The 18,491-nt window shown below is 35.3% G+C and overlaps 1 pseudogene; it reads right to left on the bottom strand.

The window, feature by feature from the left end:
* Positions 1–671: 671 nt before the first annotated feature.
* On the bottom strand, positions 672–10,461 carry LOC149194669 (putative sucrose-phosphate synthase 2; annotated as a pseudogene).
* Between the last annotated feature and the right edge of the window lie 8,030 nt (positions 10,462–18,491).

The raw sequence follows: 18,491 nt of genomic DNA, 5'->3' as shown, positions 1-18,491 counted from the left end.
CTGGAAAAAGAGAAGTTTGTTTCCTAATGAAGATGGATTTCCCTAACCCTCTTTGTATCCAACTAAATCTTTGGAATACATAACTGCCAAAAAAATGGTTAAGTCCAAAATGAACAAAACATTCCACACTCGGGACAAAATGGACATCAATATGTGAACAACCATGTTGTCAATGTTGTTGGAAGATAAAAGCTACATAAAGGAAGACATGGACTGCATTCAATTTTTATAATGCCTCCATGACCTCATTAAAATCAACAAAAATACAAAACATGTAAACTAATGAGATGCACATCTCCCCCATTTAAAAATGTGAAAAAAAGTTCAAATCTATGTCAGATTTTTAAACATTATATGTTGTAGTTTTTACAGATACATTTCATAAACTCATCTTCTTTGGGAGCCTGGGATACCCAAGCAAAATGCAAAAAAGATAAAAATACTAGCTAACATTCAATGATAGTCCTGAACTCGGTTTTTATCCTACTAAGAGTTGTCATGGATCCCTAATAACTAGCATAAATAAAGCTGGTTCTTGTACTCCATTCTAATTATTTGCAACGGGATCTTAATGTCATGCAATTAGAACCAGTAAAGAAGTGCTTAAATAAAAAACCAATGTTTTTCTGGATTTTCAGGACGCTGAATCCCACTCATAGAACATATACCAGTCATTGAAAATGATATCTAGAATTGACACTTATAGTGGATATGTTCTTGACTTGATATGCCAAGCAGTGGAATTTAGATGCTTCAACATCTTCCACTAGGAACCGAGAATTCTCTCGACCTCTCAAAATTTTCATGCTTTTTCTGAGACCTTTTGCACCCCATCGATAATCAATATGAGAACCATAGTATGGATCTGGATATATGGGTGAATTTGGATTGTCACCAGCTATATATAAAAGTTGAATCCCATTGCTGCAAATTAGAGCATCAAACACATACACTTTGATTCCAATAGACTGAAGCATAGGAATTGTTTCTGGAACTGTTAATGCAGTAGATAAAATGAATTTAGGAGATGAAAAGTTGCCAGTAGAATGAATTTCATTCATAATCTCTTGGATGATAATAGCTTGTCTACTAACAAGGGCATCTACTGCAATCACAAATAGATGCTTTCTTCTCCTCAGAAGTAGTTTCCCTGAAGAATCTCAGCTCTTATTGTGATCTATACTTTTTTTTTTCCTGTGAATTCATGTCATTTGTGTCCCACAATTTAAAATGATTGTCCTTAGTCTTCTGTATGGTCATCCTAATGTGTTCAGAAATACCTCCCATGTTCTCTTCATTTTGAAGAAGTTTATCAAGATCAAAGGGGCTATTAAGTGAACTAGAGTGAGAAGGCCTATCTGCATCTAATGAGAGATGAAGGAATGTATTTGGGGCATCCTTGAATGAACCGTTGTTTGATCCGAAATCCATATTTTCATTTTGGTCATTTTCACTCTGCCATTATGGGTGTCTCATTTTGCATTGGGATATCCTTGACAAATATATTTTGCAATTATGTGGCCAAGAATAGATATGAATGTTCTGCAAACCATTTTGTGTGCATTCAGCCTAGAGGTTCTTATGCGCTACTAGTCAGCTACTAGTCTATACAAAGCAACTGCAGTTTCCTTGTCATTATGGAGATCTACCAATAAACCACTATTCAACATCTGCACAACAATAAACCAATTTGAGTGATCAATCACATGTAAGATCCAATCAAAATGTTAGATTAAATAACAAATTTTTCAATATACCCTATCTACAGGTCCTCCATTCTTTGTTGCAACCATAGGTAATCCATGTGCAATTGCCTGCATTAAAACAAATTGGAAGTATCACATGTTTTACTCTTTTTACACAACCCAAAAATCCTTTAGATCAAATTGCCAGTGTGAAATTAAGGAATGCTTCTTCTGAAGTTATTATTTGTGAAATTTGGAGAACATAACCTTGAAAACACTACCAAAATTGAGACATTTTATTGCTTCCTTGTGACCAAAGAATGCCTTGAAAAATGCAATGAAATTCACTATTTTGCAACTGAATGTTTCTCTCTGAAATTCTCCATAACTAAACAGAGATAAAAAAAGATATTGTTCTTTTCTAGATACACACACATAAAAAATTGAAATTTGCATCACTACTCATAAGCAAATATACCAGTCATTGAAGTAAATATACATAAATGTATTATATGAGAAAAATTTCGGCGTAAATCACATGAAATTTCATTTGTTGACGTGTTTTGAACCAACAAATGTGGTTCATCGTCAGGACAAGTTGAAGAAACAGATCTAGCTTTGCCTATTAAATAGTTTGAGCAGGACCTCCAACGACTATATTTCCTGACCAAGCAATGGCTATATGGACTAATGGTTAAATTTGACCGGGAAATGGTTAATTGAACAGAATTAAAGGCATGACCTCTATTTTTGTAATTCCAATGAATATTAAATTCATAGTTAGTTATATAAAAGTTAAAAAGACTACGAATAATTATAACTAAATGTAATTTTTTTTTTCCCTTTTATTATATTGCAACTTGCAAACAACAACATTTAATGCTTAACATAAAATAATTGTAATTAAGTTAAAAGACGTTCATATTGCTTGTGGATTCACCACAACTTTGATCCTAAAAAGTTCTAGTCCTGTAAGGCCCATTTTTTTTGGAAATGAAGTATAAATAAAGACATAAATGAATGCCTCTGTTTAGTTCTCAGGTATCTTTTTTCAGTTCTCGAGTATCTTGAGAGCTAATATATATATTGAATGCTTCTACTCAAAATACTCCAGAACTAAACATAATTGTCATAATATTAAAACTTGATACATATGTATCTTCTGGATTTAAAAGAATATCATTTTTTTTTTCATTTAAGCGCGTGATATATGAAAGGATGCTTCTATGACAGGTATATTTGCTTCTAAATAACGATGCAATCTTGAAAATGTTTCATCTTGAAGATCATAATAAAAAACAAAGGCGAGTCAAGTTACCTCAATGAGAGTCAAATCAAAGGGTTCCCCAGGGTCGGATTGATAAAAACACCCTGAACACATGAACATCATCATTTCAAAATTACACCGACAAGTTTTTTCTTTTTTTGTCTCACCTACACCAAATGACTTTTTTTGTCTCACCTACACCAAATGCAGCTCAAATTTTCTATCAATTAGAAGTGCAATACATAGTTTCTTTTATAGTTTGACAAGAAGTTTTTTAAAACCTTATTCTTTGCTGTAATCCTATATATATCAGCAACTTCTTATTGTTTGTAATGTTTAGGATATGCCACTTCTCCATATAGATCATATTTGTCAATAAGCTTTAGGACAATGTGTAAAATATAGCTACTAACAGCCCAAAGATCATCAACACCAAATATTTCACATTCAGAACTTAATATGTTGTTTAAGATGACATACCTTGACTAACAGCGGAGGATGTAATGGCTGCCATCTTCTGTCTTCTGTCTTCTTCTTCTTCTCAGAATTCTGTTTCTCTCCTCTTGCCCTCACTTCCTTATGTGTTTCTTGATGGAGAAGAATACAACTCTTGTGTGGGAGAGAGAGGACCCAATCCTTTATATATTTAACTTTAAATCTGGTACGTCCATCATATACCAATTCAACGCTTTAATGCTTTAATCCTTTAATGCTTTAATGCTTTTAATTATAGAATGACTTAATTAGTTGGGTCACATTAAGATTTAGAAACTTCCGTTTAATTCCTAACATTCTCCCACTTGACCCGACTATTCATAATATTAAGTGTTGAACATCATACTATGATAAATTGCTGAGAGTTATGGTGGTTGTGCACTATTAATTCAATGCATTCCCTTCCATATACTACAATACTAGCAATCCATCAATTCATACTCATAATTTATATAAGACAGCATAATGGTCCACATAATGTCTTATATCATAATGATTAAACATAATATCTTTATAAGACTCTTTCTTGTTTAAAATTACATAAAATACGTACTACTACATTAAAACAAGAGACACATAATTGTATATCAGAAACACATAAAAGAGCTCAGAATGTCACACATCAATTATTATTAATACAACCAAGACCCATTCTTTGAACATGTTCCTTAAATTGTCTTGGTTGTAACCCTTTCGTCAAAGGGTCTGCAATCATAAGTTCTGTCCTGATGTGCATGATTGACACTCTTTGTTTCTGAACCTCATCTTTCACAACAAGATACTTCAGGTCTATGTGTTTGGCATCTTTAGAGTACTTGTCGTTCTTTGAGAAAAATACTGCTGCAGAGTTATCACAATAAATTTTCAGCGGCTTGCTAATGGTGTCGACAACCGCAAGTCCTGAAATAAAGTTCCGCAACCATAACGCATGAATTGTGGCTTCAAAACATGCCACAAATTCTGCCTCCATAGTGGATGAAGCAACGATAGTCTATTTCGCACTTTTCCATGATATGGCACCTTGAGCAAACATAAACAGGTAACTAAAAGTCGATTTCCTAGTATCGATGCATCCAGCAAAATCTGAATCGCTATATCCAATCACCTCTGATTCATTGGATCTTCTATACATGAGCATGTAATCTTTCGTGCCTTGTAAGTACCTCAAAACTTTCTTTGCAGCTTGCCAATGTTCCCTTCCTGGATTACTTTGATACCTCCCTAACATACCGACCGCAAAGCTGATATCCGGTCTAGTACAGGTTTGAGCATACATCAGGCTACCAACAACAGATGCATATGGAATTGATTCCATTTCCTTTCGTTCAACATCATTCTTAGGACATTGCATGAGACTGAATTTATCACCGTTCTGTACAGGAACTATCCCAGGTGAACACTTACTCATTCCAAATCTCTCTAGAATCCTTTCGACATATCCTTTCTGAGACAATCCTAATATTCCTTGTGATCGATCACGGAATATTTCTATTCCAATCACATAGGATGCCTCTCCCATGTCTTTCATTTCAAAGTTCGTTGAGAGAAATTCCTTAGTCTCACGCAATATACTTAAATTATTTGCAGCAAGCAAGATGTCATCAACATAAAGGACCAGAAAAATAAACTTGCTCCCACTGATCTTTTGGTATACAGTGATCAACCGTATTTTCCTTAAAACCAAAAGATGTAATAATGGTATTGAACTTAATATACCATTGCCGGGATGCTTGTTTAAGCCCATATATTGATTTCTTAAGTTTACACACCAATTGTTCTTTACCTTCTACAGAAAAACCCTCAGGTTGATCCATATAAACATCCTCGTCAAGATCTCCATTCAGAAAGGTTGTTTTCACATCCATTTGATGCAACTCCAAATCATAATGAGCTACTAATGCCATTATTATTCTTAGTGAGTCCTTTTTCGAAACAGGAGAAAATGTCTCCTTGTAATCAACACCATCTATCTGAGTGTAACCCTTAGCAACAAGTCTAGCTTTATACCGTTCGATATTACCACTAGAGTCGTGTTTGGTTTTAAAAACCCATTTACATCCGACTCTTTTACAGCCATGTGGTAACTCAACAAGATCCCAAACTTCATTCTGTTGCATGGATTTCATTTCTTCTTTCATGGCATTAATCCATTCCTTTGACTCTTTACTTTCTACAGCATGTGAAAACGAAACTGGATCCTTATTGATTCCAATATCATAATCTGATTCTTGCATATAAACCACATAATCATCAGAAATAGCTGACCTACGATTTCTTTGAGGTCTTCTTAATGCTACTTGTTGTGGTTCATGCATATCAGTATTATGTAAGTCATTTTCTTCAGGAAGTACTTCTTCATTTATATGTTGTTCATTATCATCATGCTGTTCTACAACAGCTGGAACAACATTTGGAGTAATAGTAGATGGAGGAACTATTCTAGGCAATGTAACATTTACCCTTGTTTCCTTTATTTCTACTATTTCTCTTCTAGTACTCCCACTGACTTCACCATTCTCAATGAATCTTGCATTACCAGTTTCTACAATTCTTGGACTATGATTAGGACAGTAAAACACATACCCTTTAGATTTCTCAGGGTAACCTAAAAAATACCCACTGATCGTTCGAGAATCTAATTTCTTTTCATGTGGATTATAAATTCTCGCTTCCGCTGGACAACCCCAAACATGCAGGTGTCTTAAGCTAGGTTTCCTGTTAGTCCATAACTCAAAAGGAGTCTTTTGAACAGCTTTACTAGGAACCCTATTCAACAAATAGTTAGCGGTTTTGAGAGCATACGACCACAAATTCTTAGGTAGTGTAGAATCTGACATCATACTCCTAATCATATCCATTAACGTCCTATTGCGCCTTTCTGCTACACTATTTTGCTGTGGTGTACCTGGCATTGTGTATTGCGCACATATGCCATGACTTTCGAGGAATTTTGCAAATGGACCTGGACACTGGCCTGACTCATCATATTTACCATAATATTCACCACCTCTATCAGACCTTATGATTTTCACCTTTTTATCTAATTGCCTCTCAACTTCCTTTACAAACATCTCAAGGACATTCACAGATTGAGATTTTTCATGAAGCAAATAGACATAACCATAACGGGAAAAATCGTCAATGAAAGTGATGAAATACTTTTCTCCATTAAAGGCTGGAGTGTCCATAGGTCCGCAAATATCAGTGTGTATTATTTCAAGAAGCTGGCTGCTTCTAGTGGCTCCTTTCTTATTATGTTTGGTTTGTTTGCCTTTAATACAATCCACACATAATTCTAGATCACTAAAGTCCAAATTTGACAAAATTTCATTACTTACTAATCTCATCATTCTTTCTTTGGATATATGACCTAGTCGTTTATGCCACAAGAAAGCAGAATTTTCATTCAACCTGCTACGTTTACATCCAACATTATTTACTACATTCAACAAGGAATTCGCATAAGTGTCATTCAGTTTCAATTTATATAAACCATCAATTAGAATACCAGAACCAACATTATCAGTATTCTTATATAAATCAAAACAACCAGATCCAATCATATATCTAAAACCAGAAATATCCAATTTACTTGCGGAAATAAGGTTTCTAGATAATGAAGGTACATAAAGGGTACTATATAAGTCTAATACATATCCACTTTCTAGAATTAGACGATAAGTCCCAATGCCTTCAATTGAAGATTTCATTCCGTTTCCCATAAAGAGAAAATGATCTTCATTTGGATTTATGGTTCAGATCGTAAGAAATCCCTGCATATTGTTGGAAACATGAGTTGTAGCACCAGTATCAAGCCACCATGTATTAATAGGAACTTCAACTAAATTTGATTCAAAACATACGAAGGATAGATAACCTGCAAATCAAAAATGAAATAACTATAAGCTCATAACTAACGCGATTCATATGTAGACATAATAGTATAATATAACACTCCTTTGGGTAGATACTACCTTATACTTAACATAATTAAATACCAAAACATAAGTAGGTAATAAATATATTCAATTAAATAGAACTGACATCTTTGGATGATCAATATTTATTTAATCAAAATATCTATCAAACCTCATCATGTCAACTAGTTATAGAACAAGACTTTCCTTTGGGTAAGTTCTCAGGTTCTATCATTAGTGACGCCAGTTTTTAATTGGTATTATTATTACTGGCAATTTCTATCAATAATCATTATGTCATTTATGCACTAAATGATTATTCTGATTTTGACCACTTTGGTGATTAACAAAATCATAAATCTCATGTGCATAAACACATACCTTATGCAAAACAACATTCTGATTTTGACCACTTTGGTGATTAACAAAATCATAAATCTCATGTGCATAAATAATTTATAACACATACCTTATGCAAAACAATCAGTCATAGAGCAATTACTTTTATGCCCAAATTTCAAACAATTATTTTGCACCAGTAAACTTTACCAAAACAGTAAATGATGCACGAAAAGACCCAATTGAAACCCCTTTATTTCATACTTCAAATATTCAGATCATGCATTTCTAAACACCCAATATTAGCGGCCTCAATCTGGTCCCATGTGACCAAGCTCCCAAACACCGAATCCGCAATGCCGCGCACTCAATAAAATCTCAAGGCCCAATGGTCTACCGCATGTAAAAACCTCCAGATCCAATGGCCCATCGGGAAACCCCACCGCATCTTACTATTTATTGGCCAGCAAAGTACAGGTTTCTTCCATTATAGCGAGCCAAGAAATATATACACATTACATATATAATAAACCTTAAGTTGCTGGGAGTTCAGCATCACACATTTAATGAGAGGAATAGCTAACGCAAGTGGAGATGTGAATGTTTATGGAATTGGGTATCCGTGAAGCAGACGGAAATTTTAATTTCTTGGTCGGTTTTTTAGTTGGATTTCAGAGGTCAGAGGATCGAATCCATTGGCTTTGCAGTTGTTTTATGAAATGCAAGAGCAGCGTCAAAACAAATCAGTTCACCTTGACCAGCGTGAAAATCTTGCTTTAATACATCTCCGCGCCATCAATTATACTTACTACTTGCAAATACTTGAAAATTAATGCATAAATATGACATCACGTGCATAATGGGAGAAACAAGTTCGGACATCACTTCAGAAACTCGGAAAAGAGTACACAGTTCAGTCAATGGAATTCGGATCCGCCTGAGAGGTAAAGTGAAGGACGACCCTGTTCTCATTTCAAATGGCCATACCTACGAGAGGGAAGCGATCTCGCACGAGTTTGCCAAAGGCGGATTGAAGGATCCCATTACAGGCGAAGGCCTAAAGGATGGCGTTTTGACACCGGCAGCGCAATTACATGGCTCGGATTTTGAAGGCAAGAATTGAGCTTGAAAATCGAAACGATGCTGAGCGAGTAAGGGCGCTTACGGATTTGATTAACATCATGAGTAAAGCTCAATTGCAATCATAGGAAATATTCAGTTATTGATTTGCTCTGATACCAAATGTAAAATATAGCTACTAACAGCCCAAAGATCATCAACACCAAATATTTCACATTCAGAACTTAATATGTTGTTTAAGATGACATACCTTGACTAACAGCGGAGGATGTAATGGCTGCCATCTTCTGTCTTCTGTCTTCTGTCTTCTTCTCAGAATTCGGTTTCTCTCCTCTTGCCCTCACTTCCTTATGTGTTTCTTGATGGAGAAGAATACAACTCTTGTGTGGGAGAGAGAGGACCCAATCCTTTATATATTTAACTTTAAATCTGGTACGTCCATCATATACCAATTCAACTTTTTAATGCTTTAATCCTTTAATGCTTTAATGCTTTAATGCTTTTAATTATAGAATGAATTAATTAGTTGGGTCACATTAAGATTTAGAAACTTCTGTTTAATTTCTAACACAATGGTCAACACATTGGCACTTGCTGCAGGCATTTGATCAATATCACCTCGATTGCCTGTGATCAACATCTACAATTTTGAAATGGACAACTAAAATATGTGTTATCAACTTATCAAACAAGGGCGAAACATACCTCTAAAGAAAAAGAAAATTTTAAGAACCAAGAAAAGACATACCAAGTTTCCCAGCTTCCTCAATTTGATACATTGACCAAAAGCCTTGACTAAAGTGGTCATGTTCTTCTTGAGAGCAGGTCGAGAAAGAGCCAAAATAATGGGCTTCGAAGGATTGTTTAAAAATCGTGGGATCTAAAAATACAAACTATTATTATGCCCCTCGTATTTGGCATGAGGACTATAAGTTTTCAACTATGTGAAATCTTAAATGGTGGAAAGGAATTAAACCTTGCCCTGCTGCTTACTTCACCCCTTAAAGGAGACTCGAGAAAATTGAACAGAATCATTATCTAAATCATTTTTTGAATTCTTGTCATGCACTACAACATTGCTGAAGTCCATTCCAGGAGGTATAACCTGCAACACAGAACATATGTGTCAAAAAAACTCCACCACTTAAATTTCATTTACTCCTTTGACCTAAGAATTCATGGAAAAATTATCAATGCAGAATAGGATTTCCACATCAGAGAATGAAATACACTTCCAAGTTCCTACAAAGTTAAATAAGCAGATGGGTAAAGCCCGAGGTAAATGGACAACACACTTTGCTCGATGTCCGATCTTTCTATTCAGTTCCAAATCAAAACCATCGTACAAACCTCATTGTTCTTCAATTTCCTGCCTTGTACTTGTGACCTCAAGCTCAGTAGAATCAAGGCACAATTCTTCAGTTTCAATCCTACGCATGTTTTTCTACGTTGCATTGATATCTTCCTTGGAATGCAATCCTTGTTTCAATAATTGTTCTAGTTTATTTTGGCCTAGCGAATGACCTGTCAAAACCATTGGAATGCTGAGAGCACTAGAAAGAAGGCAAGAAACATCCCCTGCATCTGCATAGTGGCCATGGATTTCATGAGGCCATACAGGTGTGCCTTCTCCAATCATATCTCCCAATGCTTCGGAAATATTAAGAATATGACCCATTACTCTATACTATATAATAACAACAACATACACATGACATTTAACTAGCTATCTAATACTTTCAAGTGATAGGACTATATAGGCCTCACAACTAAAAGTCATGAGATTGCGGAGTGTTAGTAATTGCCCATATCTTGAACAACACAAAAGACACATATTCATAGATTAAAATAATTTGAATTTAAAATCAAATCGCCTTAACCATCTGCGTTTCAACTTTCAATTAGCTGAACAAATGCCTTCTTATGTGTTTCAATTTCCAGCTATTTCAATTAGCTGAACATATGTGTTTCAATTAACTAAACATATTTCATGTACTTGAAACAGATGTATTTGAAACAATGTCCTCCATAGCTCATAGCTCTGGCTGTTTCAAGATGCAAGTCGCACAGAGTACACATTCCCTATGGCGCTCGGGATGAAGAACTCACAGGCTGAGAGGCGGTCGGGGTTGTCGCCCACCACGGGCTTCTTGTCTATCAAGAACACACGATGCTGAAACGCGTGCCCTATTCGATCAGAGACGACTGTGTTGGGATGGGCCACGTAACACACTAGGAACTTCTCGATCTTCGACTTCTTTGGCGGTTGCGGGGATTGATCCTCGGACGCGCTCGACACGGCTCATTTTTTGCTTTTGATGTTTTTGCAGTACTGGACTATTATTTTTGCAGTGTTGGACTGTTCTTCTTTGCTCTTTTACTTGATTTGGGCCCTCTTATGTGTCTCCAAAACCCTGTAATTCATGGCTGAGTGTTTTCTATTGTCGTTTTCTATGCGTGCGCCTTAGCTGTAGGCACTCTCCTTGAAACATGGTAGAATGAAGAAACTTAAACTCGGTCTATTCCTAGAATAATTGAGTTCTAATTCTTGAATCCATCCATCTTCAAGCAAGTGTTATTGAAGCTTGTGAAAGTTGCAAGGAAGGCAGTCCAACCAAGGCTTATGGACAAATTACAGAGCCATTTCTGCCTGTTAGAGAGTCATATTCTGTTGTTCAAGCCAGGTTCCACAAATGCCTGTAACCTTTTGCCAAGTCCACCAGCTATGACAAGTCCAACTCTTGACACAATTCGAGAGCTTTGCTTGGATGGAATAGATATCAGAAACCCTTAAGTCCAACTCCTGACCGAACTAGAGATCTTTGCTTGGATGGAATAAATATCAGAAACCCTCAATACCTATGGAGTTTCACCACAATATTATTGGCAACCAATCCATTACAGTTTTCCAGCCATCAATATTTGAGTTGCTAGGATGAGGGGATGGAGACAAGAATTGTCAGCCCACTGTGGATTCAGCTGATGGAGTTTCTCCCGTCAAAGAATCGACTGTAGTTCTTTGAAACGACTGTAGTTTCTTTGAAATGATTGTAGTTTCAATTTTAGATTTAGATGAGTTTAAGTTCGAGGTGATGTAGATCCTGTGAACTTGTCGTAGTAATGGAAGCATATCCAACCCATTGCTTGCCCACGCCACGCCACAACATAAACATGCACTCACAGATGGCGGAAATACGACTATAGATGTGTTGTGCAACTGCGATGTGGCGTAACCAGCAATCTGATATGTCGTGCTGCTTATATCAGAGATGTTGGTATATACAAGCATGTTCCTGAGCTGAGCTAGAATTTAATGCCCTCCACTCATGCCAACATTATTTTACATAGTGTTTAAGAGTTTGAAAATATGAAACAAACAAATTATTTAATCTATTTTTTTTCTTTCTGGGGAAGAAGCCAAATAAGATGATAAATTAATACGTGCCTAAAACACTTGTTTATACTGGATGAGCTGGAACTAACAAACAACTCAAGTAATACTAAACTCGTCATTTCCAATTACTATAATCCCATGCCGAGAAGATAGAGACTAATAATACCGTGAAAACATTTTAATGAATGTATAACTGACATAGTTCATGGATTGTTGTCATTTTTAATGTCATGAATCAGATTAACATGGTTCATGAATAATTTTGTTTTAGATTTATAAATCTAACTTGAAAACATGGATAGAGATAAATTGTGGAGGATTAACCATTAATCAATCAGTGTAAGAAGGAAAGTAGCCAGTATTAATAATCAACAACTTTAATCGTTTATATCCAGATTATAATGTCAGTATATTAATAATCAATATCTTTTAATATTAATATAAAAAGGAAAGTAATTCATCATAAAATTAAAATATATCAATAATCTATATTTAAAGATTTTATTTTCTGAATTCAAACTTCCATATTGTATATTTAAAAAATTTTAGATAAAAAATCACATAGTGGTTTTTTTATTTTAGTTATTTATTATTTAAAAATAAAATAAATTTATAAAATAAAAAATAGATTATCGAATGTTATTATTTATATTGTTTATTTTTTTAAGGAAAAAATGTAATAACAGTTCAATAAAGCAAAACCTCTTTAATATAGTGAAATTCCATTCCATAATGTTGATGTTTATTTTATTTTATTTATTTATTCATAAATAGTTTTTAAAATACTTCTGGAAAAGAGGCAGGAAAAATCCTTATTAAAAGACACAATCTATTGCGAATTCCATAATGTTAATGTTTGTTTTTATTCTTTACCTTTTATTAAAAAAAAGAGAAATGTAAAAAGGTGCGGTAAGGATGGCACGAAATGTCATTATAAAGTGGATAAAACCTTTTAAAAAAGAAGAGTGACTTTTAAAATTGTTGCGTATGATCCTACAACAATAGATAAGATCATAACGGTGGTTCACAATGCTTTGAATTAATAATTAATAACATAAACTTATGGAGGAGTTAAATGAATTGTGATATGGAAGAAGTCATAAATGGTGTAGAATTTAGCACATATTTATTGAGAAACCATGTAAAGAAAATAGAGAATATGGTCAAATTCTCTGTATTTTTGACTAAATGAATTTGTTACCGAGAAATAAGATAAGTTTATCATTCACTTTTATATTATAGAAGAGGAGGAAGAAGAGATCGTGGGATGAATTTTAGAGATTCAATGTCTACATTGTTATTTGTTAAAAAAATTGTCATCACATTAAAGTTATTACTAATAAGTTTTTGGTGAAGTTATGAAATCATGGTAGGTTTAGAAATCATGATATTACATTGCAAACAATCTAGAGAAATATGATGAAATGGGGTTTAAGTAGTATAAAATATTGCAAAACCTGAGTCATTGCAACCAGAGCCAGCGAAAGTATTTCAAAATTATTCCCAAAAGTATAAAGTGACTCACCATGTTGGTTGTGTGAGTGATTAGCTCATACGAAGTTTATTGCCCGCACACACACATTTTACAATTTTGCAATGTTGGTTCTTTTTTTAATATTTATATCGATAAAAAAATTAAAACTACAAAAAAAAATCTCAAAAATTTAATAATAAAACTTGTTTTGATTCATTTTAAACTCAAATTTATCAAGTGGTAAGAGGGATCAAATACCTTGAGGTGCAAAATCTTCCTCAAGTATTTGCATAGTAAAAGGGGATTGCATCTCAAGGAATTTGATCACTTTCCATGTTTGATAGACATGGGGCTAAGATGGATCCATGCTATTTTATTTATTATGTTATTGTGAATATAAATATTCAAACTGAAGATGAAGGCTAGAAACTACATAAAAGATTGCAAGGATGGATCCTATATACTAATCCAACGAAACACATGGATGATGAAGGATCTGTGCTTGAAGAGGTTGGAACAATTTAGTAGCTTATTTCTACACAATGTATCATAATCCAATTGTCATGTTCTCATATTGGACAATCATGATAGTTGTGTGTCATTGGAAACCCTCAAGCTAAACCAAGACATAAATATATATTTGATTATTTTTCCATTCAATACACAAGGTTTACAACCAATAGTCATTCTTGTATTTGGGTTCTTCATGAAATACTTTTTTTCATGTGTCTGGATGCCTCCTTTGGCCATCAAGGTTATAAGACCCCAAATTTCATCCCCAATTTGGTGTTGTGTATGGACATGATGAATGACTATAAGTTGACAAATGTACTTTGTAGCCAAACATTAAATTCTAAAAGAAAAAATATATCATTGGCCGCAAAAGAGGAGGACATACATAATGGGGACTATGACTCCACAAGAGGGGAAGAAAAGGGTGCTAAATAGCTAAGGAAAATATCTTGATAAGGAAGTTATTCCAAAGTCTTTGTAAAACTTTACTATGCCTCTTAATTATTAGCTAATTGCTATTTAATTAATAAAGCATTTTTTTGGGGGAAAGATAGGTGTTTACACATGAAGGAGATATTTAGGTCTTTGTAAGGTTACATGGTCCCTTCATTCCATGAAACTTAAAGATTTAGCTTTTTACCCATGTGGGTAAATTATCATTCGAGTTGAAGGATGGAGAGGGAGTTTGAAGGTTGGGTGTGATTTGAATAAGCATAGAGCTTGAACTATTAAGAGTTTGAATGATCCTAGGGAGAACTATCCTATAAAAGAATTATAGTAGGCTATGACCATGAATTAAGTGAGAATTGTGTATGTATGAAATGCTAAATGATATCAATGAATAAATATGGTACAACTAACAACTCCCTACAATCCCAATGAGTGAGAATTCCTAGCTAGCATTTGTTGGAGCCTTGGGGAGAAGTGGGATAGCTTGAGGGACCACTGTTTAGAGAAGGGGATCCTATTCCTTGGGTTCTGTAGGTTGATTAAGGAGAGGGTTGTGGAGTGTCAATTGTTATAGGTGTGATTAATTACTTTGATCCTAAGAGTGTTTTACCCCAAACAATTCCATATAAGGCCTCAAACAGGCCCAAGAAGGTTTTATACCCCATTTTCCAAATTGATCCCCATCAATAAAATTGCTCTTGTAAGCTTATTCCTTTATTTTTTCCTCTTTGGAAAGCATCAAGATTGATGAAAAATTATATATTGATCTAATCCATATCACACCTCCCCATTTTGTGAGGATTTTGGTCCCCAAAATATTTACTGAATGAGGTGAGGAAAATTTTCCTCCACCTTCTCCCTAGAGTACCATTTGGCTTTTCCTAGAAGTTGTCCTTTCAACCCAATCTACCAAAGCTCATGCTACACTTATCTTGTAGTTCTAGATATATTCTACAAAACTATATCGTATGTTAACTCTTCCTAAGAATTTGATGCTAAGGACTTCCTCCTCTTCCTAGTCCAACATAGAAGGCTTACAAAGTTTTAAGTTTTCCACATTCATCACTAAGTAAATGCACATGTATGGGGTTAGTCTATGTTTGTAGTTATTATCTCCAACCTTTTTTAGTATCTTGAAAGGAGCATATCATAGAGCCTTGATTTTCTTACCAAGACCTTAAAGCCTCTCCTTGTTCAATTGTATCTGTACTCTACGTCCCACTCTAAAAGAATTCTCTATTGTATGTGTTTTTTTTAGTGTAAAGGTTGACCTTTTCATTATGCCATCAATAATTTACAACTGATTTGTCCTTGCATTATTGATCTACCTGTTATAGACATATTTGGGCACTTCAACCCCAATCTTATATGTCGATAAACTAGGGCTCATCAACCCCTAAAAGAGTTGTTTCATACCCTAAAAGAACATGGTCATCTGATTACATCATTCCCCAAAAGTTCCACCTGAAAAACCACCCAAAAATGGCCTAAATTGAACCATACTGACTGCTACATTGGCCAGGTGCGATGCATATTGAGTGATACACATACTGTTTGGGCCTTCTATAGGGTGTGATGGGTGAGGATGGACAAATGTCCGAGACATTTTGCTAGGTGGTTGCTCATGGAATCTTCTAGAAACCTCTCCTATGACACTTGCCTCTCTGAATTCGCCCAGGGATGAGTAAGAGATCCAAGAAATCTCCAAGTGGAACCAATTGTAATAAGTGGAATAGATAGAGCTTGCAAGGGATTAACCGGAAGTTCCAGGTTGGTTCCATTGTCTTTCTCTTATCTATTATACATAGAAGAAATTGTGAATTGCTTTAAACTATTGTTTCTAGGGTAGCTACCAAACCTAGAGGGCTAGTCGTTCGAAAAGACACAAGTTTTCCCAGAAACACTACCTGATGGGAAACTAGACCAATAACACAAGTTTAGAGTCTTTAGATTACTGAGGTTTTGCTTTACAAGAGAATCTGACATGACAAAGATTGTGATATAGGTGTGCAGAGGATAGGCACATAGGCCTTCACTCATGACGAATTTTTTGTTATCTTGGAAAATGCTATCAAAATTGGAGTTGTTCTTACCTTGGAGGTTGTTGTTTCCTTGAAAACCGTTGTTTCCTTGGAGGTTGTTGTTTCCTTGGAAATTGTTGTTACCTTGGGGGCCACTGTTACCTAGGAAACTGTTGTTACCTTAGAAGTTGTCGTTTCCTTGGAAACTATTGTTGCCTTGGAATATGTTGTTACCTAGGAAAATGTTCTTACCTTGGAGGATGTTGTTGTCTAGGAAACTGTTGTTACCTCAGAGGTTACTATTTCCTTGAAAGTTGTTGTTTCTTTGGAGACTATTATTACCTTAGAAATTGTTTCTACCATGGAAAGTGCGAGGCCTTGTCACCATATTCTCTTCTGACCATAACAAATAGCCTAACTCCCTGTAGATAAGCCAATCTATATTATTATCGCCTGCACCAACCATTATGGCCCTAAACCTGCTATAATGTCGACCCCTCTGATTATGATGGCCCTTCATCATTGTATCAAATTCATTGTTTTCTTCATCTGAACTAAACGAGATGCAAGGAAAGATAGTTTTAATGGCTTTGTGCTTCCAAGTTTCCTTGGACATGTGGCGATCCACCTGTCATGTGAAAAAATCCTCGACAATCATTTCAACAGGATTAACTCTATTTAGCACCCTAAATGGGGGAAAGTCCCACCCAGTAATATCCTCACAGGTCGCTTTCAATGGCATCAGGATTGTCTGGGACCAATTTATCTCCAAAGAAGTGGTGTGACTATTCAGAGCATGGTTGGCCATATGATCAACTAACTTATTTCCTATCCTTCAAACGTGAGATAGAATGGGAGCCTTGATCCTTCTGAGAAGATCAAAAACCCTTTGGAGATGGGATTCCAAATGCCAGATCGAGGAGGACTTCGATAGTCATGTACCATTCTATGATTTTTTCAAAATGGAGATTAGAAAGAGTGAATCTCCCTCTACAAGCAGCCGACATTGATTCATTTTTAGAGTGGAAAACATACCAAATTATAAATCCCGCTGTTCTTCTTCATTATTGGTAAGGACATCCAACATGCTAGCATAGACCAAAATTATACCTCGAGCACTATTTCAAAGAACTCCACCATAGCTAGAAGGACTAGTATTTCCCCTTGAGGCCCCATCAAAGTTTAGTTTGAGGAAGCCTTATGTTATAGGAGACTAAAGAAATGGAATTGAGGCCAGGGGTTTGGAGAGCATGCTAGCAGGGGGTGGAGAGCCTTGATGGATATTTAATTCATGAAGAATGGATTTCTCATTAGGGGGCAATCCCAATCTTGAGATTTCAAGTGATGGGTTGCAATGGTTTCGTCCAAATGAGTAGTAATGGCCTTCCAAGATCTATCAAGGGATGGGGCTTGATTCTTGAAAAGTTGAGCATTTTTTTCTTTGTAGATGATACAAAGAGTAAATACAGGAGTGAGTTGTCGTATCCTATTAAGGATGAGGCTCTTGTAGGGCAGGGTGTTCCAACCTTCCATATTAAAAGGGATTGAAGAAGGGCATTGGTCAAGTCCCTAAAAGGACCTGGTTAAGTGCTCCCATATACTGGCTGTGAAAATGTAATCCAAAAAGAGGTGCTGAAGAGTTTCCTCCTGTGATGTGGATAGAGGACATGCTAAAGGATGTAGAAATTAATGTGTAGATTCAATACTTCTCATGAAATTTTCCAAAGCACAAGACTTGAAGCTACTTTATTGATCTGCAAAAGTAAATTCACCATCTAAAACAAGAATTATAGACATGAAAAAGGAATCATCATAGATGCACATAGATTTATCAAGGGGAAGGAAACTTCTCGAAA

The sequence above is a fragment of the Pinus tabuliformis genome, chromosome 2_2, assembly GCF_031772625.1.
Source record: "Pinus tabuliformis cultivar Carrire ecotype Pingquan chromosome 2_2, CPIR1, whole genome shotgun sequence".
In the NCBI taxonomy this organism is placed as follows: domain Eukaryota; kingdom Viridiplantae; phylum Streptophyta; class Pinopsida; order Pinales; family Pinaceae; genus Pinus; species Pinus tabuliformis.
Note: the sequence above shows the minus strand (reverse complement) of the source record. Positions and strands in the feature narration are given on the sequence as shown.